Source organism: Ylistrum balloti, unplaced genomic scaffold, assembly GCF_031769215.1.
Source record: "Ylistrum balloti isolate Yb309-2 unplaced genomic scaffold, AGI_CSIRO_Ybal_v1 Utg370516, whole genome shotgun sequence".
Lineage (NCBI taxonomy): Eukaryota > Metazoa > Mollusca > Bivalvia > Pectinida > Pectinidae > Ylistrum > Ylistrum balloti.
The window spans coordinates 1-15,939 of record NW_026782331.1 but is presented as its reverse complement, the minus strand read 5'-3'; positions in this window follow the sequence as shown (position 1 = coordinate 15,939).

The window sequence follows — 15,939 nt, the reverse complement described above, 5'->3', positions numbered from 1 at the left end:
GTGTTTGGTGTACAATATATCTGTGATGTGTGTTTGGTGTACAATATATCCGTGATGTGTGTTTGGTGTACATTATATCCGTGATGTGTGTTTGGTGTACAATATGTCCGTGATGTGTGTTTGGTGTGTGATGTGTGTTTGGTGTAAAATATATTCGTGATGTGTGTTTGGTGTACATTATATCCGTGATTTGTGTTTGGTGTACATTATATCCGTGATGTGTGTTTGGTGTACATTATATCCGTGATGTGTGTTTGGTGTACATTATATCCGTGATGTGTGTTTGGTGTACAATATATCCGTGATGTGTGTTTGGTGCGTGATGTGTGTTTGGTGTACATTATATCCGTGATGTGTGTTTTGTGTACATTATATCCGTGATGTGTGTTTTGTGTACATTATATCCGTGATGTGTGTTTTGTGTACATTATATCCGTGATGTGTGTTTTGTGTACATTATATCCGTGATGTGTGTTTTGTGTACATTATATCCGTGATGTGTGTTTTGTGTACATTATATCCGTGATGTGTGTTTGGTGTACATTATATCCGTGATGTGTGTTTGGTGTACATTATATCCGTGATGTGTGTTTGGTGGGTGATGTGTGTTTCGTGCGTGATGTGTGTTTCGTTTACATTATATCCGTGATGTGTGTTTGGTGTACATTATATCCGTGATGTGTGTTTGGTGTACAATATATATGTGATGTGTGTTTGGTGTTCAATATATCAGTGATGTGTGTTTGGTGTACATTATATCCGTGATGTGTGTTTGGTGTACATTATATCCGTGATGTGTGTTTGGTGTACATTATATCCGTGATGTGTGTTTGGTGTACATTATATCCGTGATGTGTGTTTGGTGTACATTATATCCGTGATGTGTGTTTGGTGTACAATATATCCGTGATGTGTGTTTGGTGTACATTATATCCGTGATGTGTGTTTGGTGTACATTATATCCGTGATGTGTGTTTGGTGTACAATATATCCGTGATGTGTGCTTGGTGTACAATAGATACGTGATGTGTGTTTGGTGTAAAATATATCCGTGATGTGTGTTTGGTGCGTGATGTGTGTTTGGTGCGTGATGTGTGTTTGGTGTACTATGTATCCGGGATGTGTGTTTGGTGTACATTATATCCATGATGTGTGTGTGGTGTACAATATATCCGTGATGTGTGTTTGGAGTACAATATATCCGTAATGTGTGTTTGGTGTACATTATATCTGTGATGTGTGTTTGGTGTACTATATATCCGTGATGTGTGTTTGGTGCGTGATGTGTGTTTGGTGTACAATATATCCGTGACATGTGTTTGGTGTACAATATATCTATGATGTGTGTTTGGTGTACAATATGTCCGTGATGTGTGTTGGTGTACAATATATCCGTGATGTGTGTTTGATGTAAATTATATCCGTGATGTGTGTTTGGTGTACAATATATCCGTGATGTGTGTTTGGTGCGTGATGTGTGTTTGGTATACAATATATCCGTGATGTGTGTTGGGTGTACATTATATCCGTGATGTGTGTTTGGTGTACAATATATCCGTGATGTGTGTTTGGTGTACAATATATCCGTGATGTGTGTTTGGTGTACAATATATCCGTGATGTGTGTTTGGTGTACATTATATCCGTGATGTGTGTTTGGTGTACAATATATCCGTGATGTGTGTTTGGTGTACAATATATCCGTGATGTGTGTTTGGTGTACAATATATCCGTGATGTGTGTTTGGTGTACATTATATCCGTGATGTGTGTTTGGTGTACAATATATCCGTGATGTGTGTTTGGTGTACAATTGTTTGTGTTTGGTGTACATGATATCCGTGATTTGTGTTTGGTGTACAATATATCAATGATGTCTGTTTGGTGTACATTATATCCGAGATGTGTGCTTGGTGTACAATATATCCGTGACATGTGTTTGGTGTACAATATATCTGTGATGTGTGTTTGGTGTACAATATATCCGTGATGTGTGTTTGGTGTAGATTATATCCGTGATTTGTGTTTGGTGTACAATATGTCCGTGATGTGTGTTTGGTGCGTGATGTGTGTTTGGTGTACATTATATCCGTGATGTGTGTTTGGTGTACAATATATCCATGATGTGTGTTTGGTGTACAATATATGTTTTTGGTGTACAATATATCCGTGATGTGTGTTTGGTGTACAATATATCCGTGATGTGTGTGTTGGTGTACAATATATCCGTGATGTGTGTTTGGTGTACAATATATCCGTGATGTGTGTTTGGTGTACAATATATATCCGTGTGTGTGTTTGGTGTACAATATATCCGTGATGTGTGTTTGGTGTACAATATATCCGTGATGTGTGTTTGGTGTACAATATATCCGTGATGTGTGTTTGGTGTACATGTGTGTTTGGTGTACCGTGATGTGTGTTTGGTGTACATTATATCCGTGATGTGTGTTTGGTGTACAATAAATCTGTGATGTGTGTTTGGTGTACATTATATCCGTGATGTGTGTTTGGTGTACAATATATCCGTGATGTGTGTTTGGTGTACATTATATCCGTGATGTGTGTTTGGTGTACAATAAATCTGTGATGTGTGTTTGGTGTACAATATATCCGTGATGGGTGTTTGGTGTACATTATATCCGTGATGTGTGTTTGGTGTACAATATATCTGTGATGTGTTTGGTGCGTGATGTGTGTTTGGTGTACAATATATCCGTGATATGTGTTTGGTGTACTATATATCCGTGATGTGTGTTTGGTGTACTATATATCCGTGATGTGTGTTTGGTGCGTGATGTGTGTTTGGTGTACAATATATCTGTGATGTGTGTTTGGTGTACATTATATCCGTGATGTGTGTTTTGGTGATATCCGAATGTGTGTTTTGTGTATATATCCGTGATGTGTGTGTTGGTGTACAATATATCTGTGATGTGTGTTTGGTGTACAATATATCTGTGATTTGTGTTTGGTGTTCAATATATCCGTGATGTGTTTTTGGTGCGTGATGTGTGTTTGGTGGGTGATGTGTGTTTGGTTCGTGATGTGTGTTTGGTGTATATTTTTCCGTGATGTGTGTTCGCTGTACAATATGTCCGTGATGTGTGTTTGGTGCGTGATGTGTGTTTGGTGTACAATATATCCGTGATGTGTGTTTGGTGTACAATATATCCGTGACATGTGTTTGGTGTACAATATATCTGTGATGTGTGTTTGGTGTACAATATGTCCGTAATTTGTGTTTGGTGTACATTATATTCGTGATGTGTGTTTGGTGTACAATATATCCGTGATGTGTGTTTGGTGTACAATATATCCGTGACATGTGTTTGGTGTACAATATATCTGTGATGTGTGTTTGGTGTACAATATATATGTGTGTGTGTTTGGTGTAATATATCCGTGATGTGTGTTTGGTGTACAATATATCCGTGATGTGTGTTTGGTGTACAATATATCCGTGATGTGTGTTTGGAGTACAATATATCCGTGATGTGTGTTTGGTGTACATTATATCCGTGATGTGTGTTTGGTGGGTGATGTGTGTTTCGTGCGTGATGTGTGTTTCGTTTACATTATATCCGTGATTTGTGTTTGGTGCGTGTTGTGTGTTTGGTGCGTGATATGTGTTTGGTGTACAATATATCTGTGATGTGTGTTTGGTGTACAATAAATCTGTGATGTGTGTTTGGTGTACAATATATCCGTGATGTGTGTTTGGTGTACAATATATCCGTGATGTGTGTTTGGTGTACATTATATCCGTGATGTGTGTTTGGTGTACAATATATCTGTGATGTGTGTTTGGTGGGTGATGTGTGTTTGGGGCGTGATGTGTGTTTGGTGTACAGTATATACGTGATGTGTGTTTGGTGTACAATATATCCGTGATGTGTGTTTGGTGGGTGATGTGTGTTTGGTTCGTGATGTGTGTTTGGTGTATAATATATCCGTGATATCCGTGATTTGTGTTTGGTGTACAATATATCAATGATGTCTGTTTGGTGTACATTATATCCGTGATGTGTGCTTGGTGTACAATATATCCGTGACATGTGTTTGGTGTACAATATATCCGTGATGTGTGTTTGGTGTACATTATATCCGTGATGTGTGTTTGGTGTACATTATATCCGTGATGTGTGTTTGGTGTAAAATATATCCGTGATGTGTGTTTGGTGTACAATATATCCGTGATGTGCCTTTGGTGTACATTATATCCGTGATGTGTGTTTGGTGTACATTATATAAGTGATGTGTATTTGATGTACATTATATCCGTGATGTGTGTTTGGTGTATAATATATCCGTGATGTGTGTTTGGTGTACAATATATCCGTGATTTGTGTTTGGTGTACAATATATCCGTGATGTCTGTTTGGTGTACAATATATCGTGTGATGTGTGTTTGGTATATAATATATCCGTGATTTGTGTTTGGTGTACAAAATATCCGTGATGTCTGTTTGGTGTACTATATATCTGTGTTGTGTGTTTGGTGTACACTATATCCGTGATGTGTATTTGGTGTACAATATATCTGTGATTTGTGGTTGGTGTTCAATTTATCCGTGATATGTGTTTGGTGCACAATATATCCGGGATGTGTGTTTGTGTGTTATATCCGTGATGTGTGTTTGGTGTACAATATATCCGTGATGTGTGTTTGGTGTACAATATATCCGTGATGTGTGTTTGGTGAACAATATATCCCTAATGTGTGTTTGGTGCGTGATGTGTGTTTGGTGTACAATATATCCGTGATGTGTGTTTGATGAAAATTATATCCGTGATGTGTGTTTGGTGTACAATATATCCGTGATGTGTGTTTGGTGTACATTATATCCGTGATGTGTGTTTGGTGTACAATATATCCGTGATGTGTGTTTGGTGTACATTATATCCGTGATGTGTGTTTGGTGTACATTATATCCGTGATGTGTGTTTGGTGTACAATATATCCATGATGTGTGTTTGGTGTACAATATATCCGTGATATGTGTTTGGTGTACAATATATCTGTGATGTGTTTGGTGCGTGATGTGTGTTTGGTGTACAATATATCCGTGTGTGTGTTTGGTGTACAATATATCCGTGATGTGTGTTTGGTGTACAATATATCCGTGATGTGTGTTTGGTGTACTATCTATCCGTGATGTGTGTTTGGTGTACAATATATCCGTGATGTGTGTTTGGTGTACAATATATAGGTGATGTGTGTTTGGTGTACAATATATAGGTGATGTGTGTTTTGTGTACATTATATCCGTGATGTGTGTTTTGTGTACAGTATATCAGTGATGTGTGTTTTGTGTACATTATATCCGTGATGTGTGTTTGGTGTACAATATATCCGTTATGTGTGTTTGGTGTACAATATATCCGTTATGTGTGTTTGGTGTACATTATATATACGATGTGTGTTTGGTGCGTGATGTGTGTTTGGTGTACAATATATCCGTGATGTGTGTTTGGTGTACATTATATCCGTGATGTGTGTTTGGTGTACAATATATCCGTGATGTGTGTTTGGTGTAGATTATATCCGTGATTTGTGTTTGGTGTACATTATATCCGTGATGTGTTTTCGGTGTACAATATATCTGTGATGTGTGTTTGGTGGACAATGTATCCGGGATGTGTGTTTGGTGTACATTATATCCGTGATGTGTGTTTGGTGTACAATATATCCGTGATGTGTGTTTGGTGTACATTATATCCGTGATGTGTGTTTGGTGTACAATGTATCCGGGATGTGTGTTTGATGTACATTATATCCGTGATGTGTGTTTGGTGTACAATATATCCGTGATGTGTGTTTGGTGTACATTATATCCGTGATGTGTGTTTGGTGTACAATGTATCCGGGATGTGTGTTTGGTGTACATTATATCCGTGATGTGTGTGTGGTGTACAATATATCCGTGATGTGTGTTTGGTGTACATTATATCCGTGATGTGTGTTTGGTGTACAATATATCAGTGATGTGTGTTTGGTGTACAATATATCTGTGATGTGTGTTTGGTGTACATTATATTCGTGATGTGTGTTTGGTGTACAATATATCCGTGATGTGTCTTTGATGTACAATATATCCGAGATGTGTGTGTGGTGTACAATATATCCGTGATGTGTGTTTGGTGTACAATATATCCGTGATGTGTGTTTGGTGTACAATATATCCGTGATGTGTGTTTGGTGTACAATATATCCGTGATGTGTGTTTGGTGTACAATATATCTGTGATGTGTGTTTGGTGTACATTATATCCGTGATGTGTGTTTGGTGTACAATATATCTGTGATGTGTGTTTGGTGTTCAATATATCAGTGATGTGTTTTTGGTGCGTGATGTGTGTTTGGTGCGTGATGTGTGTTTGGGGTACAATGTATCCGGGATGTGTGTTTTGTGTACAACATATCCGTGATGTGTGTTTGGTGTACAATATATCCGTGATGTGTGTTTGGTGTAGATTATATCCGTGATTTGTGTTTGGTGTACAATATGTCCGTGATGTGTGTTTGGTGTACATTATATCCGTGATGTGTGTTTGGTGTACAATAGATACGTGATGTGTGTTTGGTGTAAAATATATCCGTGATGTGTGTTTGGTGTATATTATATCCGTGATGTGTGTTTGGTGTACATTGTATCCGGGATGTGTGTTTGGTGTATAATATATCTGATGTGTGTTTGGTGTATATTATATATGTGATGTTTGTTTGGAGCGTGATTTGTGTTTGGTGTACAATATATCTGAGATGTGTGGTTGGTGTACATTATATCCGTGATATGTGTTTGGTGTACAATATATATGTGATGTGTGTTTGGTGTACATTATATCCGTGATGTGTGTTTGGTGTACATTATATAAGTGATGTGTATTTGATGTACATTATATCCGTGATGTGTGTTTGGTGTATAATATATCCGTGATATCCGTGATTTGTGTTTGGTGTACAATATATCCGTGACATGTGTTTGGTGTACAATATATCTGTGATGTGTGTTTGGTGTACAATATGTCCGTAATTTGTGTTTGGTGTACATGTGATGTGTGTTATATCCGTGATGTGTGTTTGGTGTACAATATATCCATGATGTGTGTTTGGTGTACAATATATCCGTTTGTGGTTGGTGTACAATATATCCGTGATATGTGTTTTGTGAACAATATATATGTGATGTGTTTGGTGAGAAAGGTGTGTTTGGTGTACAATATATCCGTGATGTGTGTTTGGTGTACAATATATCCGTGATGTGTGTTTGATACAATGATGTGTGTTTGGTGCGTGATGTGTGTTTGGTGTACATTATATCCGTGATGTGTGTTTGGTGTACATTTTTCCGTGATGTGTGTTTGGTGTACAATACATCCGTGATGTGTGGTTGGTGTACAATATATCCGTGATGTGTGTTTGGTGTACATTATATCCGTGATGTGTGTTTGGTGTACAATAAATCTGTGATGTGTGTTTGGTGTACATTATATCCGTGATGTGTGTTTGGTGTACAATATATCCGTGATGTGTGTTTGGTGTACAATATATGTGTTTGGTGCGTTATGAGTGTTTGGTGTACAATATAACAGTGATGTGTGTTTGGTGTATAATATATCTGTGATGTGTGTTTGGTGGGTGATGTGTGTTTGGTGCGTGATGTGTGTTTGGTGTACAATATATCCGTGATGTGTGTTTGGTGTACAATATATCCGTGATGTGTGTTTGGTGTACAATATATAGGTGATGTGTGTTTGGTGTACAATATATAGGTGATGTGTGTTTGGTGTAAAATATATCCGTGATGTGTGTTTGGTGCTTGATGTGTGTTTGGTGCTTGATGTGTGTTTGGTGTACATTATATCCGTGATGTGTGTTTGGTGTACATTATATCCGTGATGTGTGTTTGGTGTACAATATATCCGTGATGTGTGTTTGGTGTACAATATATAGGTGATGTGTGTTTGGTGTACAATATATCCGTGATGTGTGTTTATTGATGTGTGTTTGGTGTACAATATATCCGTGATGTGTGTTTGGTTTACATTACATTATATCCGTGATGTGTGTTTGGTGCACAATGTATCCGGGATGTGTGTTTGGTGTACATTATATCCGTGATGTGTGTTTGGTATATAATATATCCGTGATTTGTGTTTGGTGTACAAAATATCCGTGATGTCTGTTTGGTGCGTGATGTGTGTTTGGTGTACATTTTTCCGTGATGTGTGTTTGGTGTAAAATATATCCGTGATGTGTGTTTGGTGTACAATATATCCGTGATGTTTGTTTGGTGTACATTATATCCGTGATGTGTGTTTGGTGTACAATATATCCGTGACATGTGTTTGGTGTACATTATATTCGTGATGTGTGTTTGGTGTACAATATATCCGTGATGTGTCTTTGGTGTACAATATATCCGTGATGTTTGTTAGGTGTACATTATATCCGTGATGTGTGTTTGGTGTACATTATATCCGTGATGAGTGTGTGGTGTACAATATATCCGTGATGTGTGTTTGGTGTACATTATATCCGTGATGTGTGTTTGGTGCGTGATTTGTGTTTGGTGTACAATGTATCCGGGATGTGTGTTTTGTGTACAATATATCCGTGATGTGTGTTTGGTGTACAATATATCCGTGATGTGTGTTTGGTGTAGACTATATCCGTGATTTGTGTTTGGTGTACATTATATCCGTGATGTGTGTTTGGTGTACAATATATCCGTGATGTGTGTTTGGTGTACAATATATCCGTGACATGTGTTTGGTGTACAATATATCTGTGATGTGTGTTTGGTGTACAATATGTCCGTGATGTGTGTTTGGTGTACATTATATTCGTGATGTGTGTTTGGTGTACAATATATCCGTGATGTGTCTTTGGTGTACAATATATCCGTGATGTGTGTTTGGTGTACATTATATCCGTGATGTGTGTTTGGTGTACAATATATCTGTGATGTGTGTTTGGTGTACAATATATCCGTGATGTGTGTTTGGTGTACATTATATCCGTGATGTGTGTTTGGTGCGTGATGTGTGTTTGGTGTACATTATATATGTGATGTGTGTTTGGTGTACAATATATCCGTGATGTGTGTTTGGTGTACAATGTATCCGGGATGTGTGTTTGGTGTACATTATATCCGTGATGTGTGTGTGGTGTACAATATATCCGTGATGTGTGTTTGGTGTACAATATATCCGTGATGTGTGTTTGGTGTACATGATGTGTGTTTGGTGTATATCATGTGTGTTTCGTGTACATTATATCCGTGATGTGTGTTTGGTGCGTGTTGTTTGTTTGGTGCGTGATGTGTGTTTGGTGTACAATATATCCGTGATGTGTGTTTGGTGTACAATATATCCCTAATGTGTGTTTGGTGTAGATTATATCCGTGATTTGTGTTTGGTGTACAATATATCCGTGATGTGTGTTTGGTGCGTGATGTGTGTTTGGTGTACTATGTATCCGTGATGTGTGTTTGGTGTACAATATATCCGTGATGTGTGTTTGGTGTACAATATATAGGTGATGTGTGTTTGGTGTAAAATATATCCGTGATGTGTGTTTGGTGTACAATATATACGTGATGTGTGTTTGGTGTACTATATATCTGTGATGTGTGTTTGGTGTACAATATATCTGTGATGTGTGTTTGGTGTACAATATATCTGTTATGTGTGTTTGGTGTACAATATATCTGTGATGTGTGTTTGGTGTACTATGTATCCGGGATGTGTGTTTGGTGTACAATATATCCGTGATGTGTGTTTGGTGTACAATATATAGGTGATGTGTGTTTGGTGTAAAATATATCCGTGATGTGTGTTTGGTGTACAATGTATCCGGGATGTGTGTTTGGTGTACATTATATCCGTGATGTGTGTTTGGTGTACAATATATCCGTGATGTGTGTTTGGTGTACAATATATCCGTGATATGTGTTTGGTGTACAATATATCCGTGATGTGTGTGTGGTGTACAATATATCCGTGATGTGTGTTTGGTGTACATTTTATCTGTGATGTGTGTGTGGTGTACAATATATCCGTGATGTGTGTTTGGTGTACAATATATCCGTGATGTGTGTTTGGTGTACATTATATCCGTGGTGCGTGTTTGGTGTACAATATATCCGTGATGTGTGTTTGGTGCGTGATGTGTGTTTGGTGCGTGCTGTGTGTTTGGTGTACTATGTATCCGGGATGTGTGTTTGGTGTACAATATATCCGAGATGTGTGTTTGGTGTACAATATATCCGTGATGTGTGTTTGGTGTACAATATATCTGTGATGTGTGTTTGGTGTACATTATATCCGTGATGTGTGTGTGGTGTACAATATATCTGTGATGTGTGTTTGGTGTACAATATATCCGTGATGTGTGTTTGGTGTACATTATATCCGTGGTTACAATATATCCATGATGTGTGTTTGGTGTACAATATATCCGTGATATGTGTTTGGTGTACAATATATCTGTGATGTGTTTGGTGCGTGATGTGTGTTTGGTGTACAATATATCCGTGATTTGTGTTTGGTGTACAATATATCCGTGATGTGTGTTTGGTGTACAATATATCCGTGATGTGTGTTTGGTGTACAATATATCCGTGATGTGTGGTTGGTGTACAATATATGTGTGTTTGGTGTACATTATATCCGTGATGTGTGTTTGGTGTACAATATATCCGTGATGTGTGTTTGGTGTACAATATATCCGTGATGTGTGTTTGGTGTACATTATATCCGTGATGTGTGTTTGGTGTACAATGTATCCGGGATGTGTGTTTGGTGTACATTATATCCGTGATGTGTGTGTGGTGTACAATATATCCGTGATGTGTGTTTGGTGTACATATTATCTGTGATGTGTGTGTGGTGTACAATATATCCGTGATGTGTGTTTGGTGTACCGTGATGTGTGTTTGGTGTACAATATATCCGTGATGTTTGTTTGGTGTACATTATATCTGTGATGTGTGTTTGGTGTACAATATATCCGGTGTTGGTGTACATTATATCCGTGATGTGTGTGTGGTGTACAATATATCCGTGATGTGTGTTTGGTGTACATTTTATCTGTGATGTGTGTGTGGTGTACAATATATCCGTGATGTGTGTTTGGTGTACAATATATCCGGGATGTGTATTTTGTGTACAATATATCCGTGATGTGTGTTTGGTGTACATTATATCCGTGATGTGTGTTTGGTGTACAGTATATACGTGATGTGTGTTTGGTGTACAATATATCCGTGATGTGTGTTTGGTGTACAATGTATCCGGGGTGTGTGTTTGATGTATGTTTGGTGTACAATATATAGGTGATGTGTGTTTGGTGTACAATATATCCGTGATGTGTGTTTGGTGTACAATATATACGTGATGTGTGTTTGGTGTACATTTTATCTGTGATGTGTGTGTGTTGTACAATATATCCGTGATGTGTGTTTGGTGTACAATATATCCGTGATGTGTGTTTGGTGTACTTGGTGTACAATATATCCGTGACATGTGTTTGGTGTACAATATATCTGTGATGTGTGTTTGGTGTACAATATATCTGTGATGTGTGTTTGGTGTACTATATATCTGTGATGTGTGTTTGGTGTACACTATATCCGTGATGTGTGTTTGGTGTACAATATATCTGTGATTTGTGGTTGGTGTTCAATATATCCGTGATATGTGTTTGGTGCATTATGTGTGTTTGGTGTACATTATATCCGTGATGTGTGTTTGGTGTACAATATATCCGTGATGTGTGTTTGGTGTACAATATATCCGTGATGTGTGTTTGGTGTACAATATATCTGTGATGTGTGTTTGGTGTTCAATATATCAGTGATATGTTTTTGGTGCGTGATGTGTGTTCTGGGCGTGATGTGTGTTTGGTGTACAATGTATCCGGGATGTGTATTTTGTGTACAATATATCCGTGATGTGTGTTTGGTGTACAAAATATCCGTGATGTGTGTTTGGTGTACTATATATCCGTGATGTGTGTTTGGTGTAGAATGTATCCGGGATGTGTGTTTGGTGTACAATATATCCGTGATGTGTGTTTGGTGTACAAAATATCCGTGTTATGTGTTTGGTGCGTGATATGTGTTTGGTGTACATTATATATATGATGTGTGTTTGGTGCGTGATGTGTGTTTGGTGTACAATATATCCGTGATGTGTGTTTGGTGTACAATATATCCGTGAAATGTGTGTTTGGTGTACATTATATCCGTGATTTGTGTTTTGTGTACAATATATCCGTGATGTGTGTTTGGTGCACAGTTTATCAATATATCCGTGATGTGTGTTTGTTGTACAATATATCCGTGATGTGTGTTTGTTATACAATATATCCGTGATGTGTGTTTGGTGTACATTATATCCGTGATGTGTGTTTGGTGTACATTATATCCGTGATGTGTGTTTTGTGTACATTTTATCCGTGATGTGTGTTTGGTGTACAATATATCCGTGATGTGTGTTTGGTGTACAATATATCCGTGATGTGTGTTTGGTGTACAATATATCTGTGATGTGTGTTTGGTGTACAATATATCTGTGATGTGTGTTTGGTGTACAATATATCCGTGATGTGTGTTTGGTGTACATTATATCCGTGATTTGTGTTTGGTATAGATTATATGTCCGTGATGTGTGTTTGGTGCGTGATATGTGTTTGGTGTACATTATATATGTGATGTGTGTTTGATGCGTGATGTGTGTTTGGTGTACAATATATCCGTGATGTGTGTTTGGTGTAGATTATATCCGTGATGTGTGTTTGGTGTACAATATGTCCGTGATGTGTGTTTGGTGTGTGTTGTGTATTTGGTGTACATTATATATGTAATGTGTGTTTGGTGCGTGATGTGTGTTTGGTGTACATTATATCCGTGATGTGTGTTTGGTGTACAATATATCCGTGATATGTGTTTGGTGCGTGATGTGTGTTTGGTGTACAATATATCTGTGATGTGTGTTTGGTGTACATTATATCCGTGATGTGTGTTTGGTGTACATTATATCCGTGATGTGTGTTTGGTGTACAATATATCCGTGATGTGTGTTTGGTGTACAATATATCCGTGATGTGTGTTTGGTGTACAATATATCCGTGATATGTGTTTGGTGTACAATATATCCGTGATGTGTGTTTGGTGTACATTATATCCGTGATGTGTGTTTGGTGTACAATATATCAGTGATGTGTGTTTGGTGTACAATATATCTGTGATGTGTGTTTGGTGGGTGATGTGTGTTTGGGGCGTGATGTGTGTTTGGTGTACAAATATCCGTGATGTGTGTTGGTGTATGTGTGTTTGGTGTTTATATCGTGATGTGTGTTTGGTGTACATATATCCGTGATGTGTGTTTGGTGTACAATATATCCGTGATGTGTGTTTGGTGTACAATATATACAATATATAGGTGATGTGTGTTTGGTGTACAATATATAGGTGATGTGTGTTTGGTGTAAAATATATCCGTGATGTGTGTTTGGTGCGTGATGTGTGTTTGGTGCGTGATGTGTGTTTGGTGTACAATATATCCGTGATGTGTGTTTGGTGTACAATATATCCGTGATGTGTGTTTGGTGTACAATATATCCGTGATGTGTGTTTGGTGTACAATATATCTGTGATGTGTGTTTGGTGTACATTATATCCGTGATGTGTGTTTGGTGTACAATATATCAGTGATGTGTGTTTGGTGCGTGATTTTTTTGGTGCGTGATGTGTGTTTGGTGTACATTATATCCGTGATGTGTGTTTGGTGTACAATATATCCGTGATGTGTGTTTGGTGTACAATACATCCGGGGTGTGTGGTTGGTGTATCCTTATGTCCGTGATTTAGTTTTTGGTCCGTAGATATATCCGTGATGTGTGTTTGGTGCGTGATGTGTGTTTGGTGTACAATATATCCGTGACATGTGTTTGGTGTACAATATATCTATGATGTGTGTTTGGTGTACAATATGTCCGTGATGTGTGTTTGGTGTACATTATATTCGTGATGTGTGTTTGGTGTACAATATATATGTGATGTGTGTTTGGTGGGTGATGTGTGTTTGGTGCGTTATGAGTGTTTGGTGTACAATATAACAGTGATGTGTGTTTGGTGTATAATATATCTGTGATGTGTGTTTGGTGTACATTCTTCCGTGATGTGTGTTTGGTGTACAATATATCCGTGATGTGTGTTTGGTGTACAATATATCCGTGATGTGTGTTTGGTTTACATTATATCCGTGATGTGTGTTTGGTGTACAATGTATCCGGGATGTTTGTTTGGTGTACATTATATCCGTGATGAGTGTGTGGTGTACAATATATCCGTGATGTGTGTTTGGTTTACAATGTGTGTGTGTTTGGTGTACAATATATGTGTGTTGGTGTGATGTTTGTTTGGTGTATAATATATCTGTGATGTGTGTTTGGTGTACAATATGTGTGTGTGTGTTTGGTGTACATATCCGTGATGTGTGTTTGGTGTACAATATATCCGTGATGGGTGTTTGGTGTACATTATATCCGTGATGTGTGTTTGGTGTACATTATATCCAAGATGTGTGTTTGGTGTACAATATATCCGTGATGTGTGTTTGGTGTACAATGTATCCGGGGTGTGTGTTTGATGTGTGTGTGTTTGGTGTACAATATATCCGTGATGTGTGTTTGGTGTACAATGTATCCGGGATGTGTATTTTGTGTACAATATATCCGTGATGTGTGTTTGGTGTACATTATATCCGTGATGTGTGTTTGGTGTACAATATATCCGTGATGTGTGTTTGGTGCGTGATGTGTGTTTGGTGTACAATATATCCGTGATGTGTGTTTGGTGTACAATATATCCGTGATGTGTGTTTGGTGTACAATATATCCGTGATGTGTGTTTGGTGTACAATATATCCGTGATGTGTGTTTGGTGTACAATATATCCGTGATGTGTGTTGTGGTGTACAATATATCCGTGATGTGTGTTTGGTGTACAATATATCCGTGATGTGTGTTTGGTGTACATATATATGTGTGTTTGTGATGTGTGTTTTTGGTGCATGTGTGTGTTTGGTGTACATATATCTGTGATGTTTGTTTGGTGTATAATATATCCGTGATGTGTGTTTGGTGTATATTATATCCGTGATGTGTGTTTGGTGTACAATATATCTGTGATGTTTGTTTGGTGTATAATATATCTGTGATGTGTGTTTGGTGTATATTATATCCGTGATGTGTGTTTGGTGCACAATATATCTGTTGTATGTGCTTGGTGTACAATAGATACGTGATGTGTGTTTGGTGTACAATATATCCGTGATGTGTGTTTGGTGTTCATTATATCCGTGATGTGTGTTTGGTGTACAATATATCAATGTGTGTTTGGTGCGTGATGTGTGTTTGGTGTACAATGTATCCGGGATGTGTGTTTGGTGTACAATATATCCGTGATGTGTGTTTGGTGTACAAAATATCCGTGATTTGTGTTTGGTGCGTAATGTGTGTTTGGTGTACATTTTCCCGTGATGTGTGTTTGGTGTAAAATATATCCGTGATGTGTGTTTGGTGTACAATATATCCGTGATGTGTGTTTGGTGTACAATATATCTGTGATGTGTGTTTGGTGTACAATATGTCCGTGATGTGTGTTTGGTGCGTGATGTGTGTTTGGTGTACATTATATATGTGATGTGTGTTTGGTGCGTGATGTGTGTTTGGTGTACAATATATCTGTGATGTGTGTTTGGTGTACAATATATCTGTGATGTGTGTTTGGTGTACATTATATCCGTGATGTGTGTTTGGTGTACATTATATCCGTGATGTGTGTTTGGTGTACAATATATCTGTGATGTGTGTTTGGTGGGTGATGTGTGTTTGGTGCGTGATGTGTGTTTGGTGCGTGATGTGTGTTT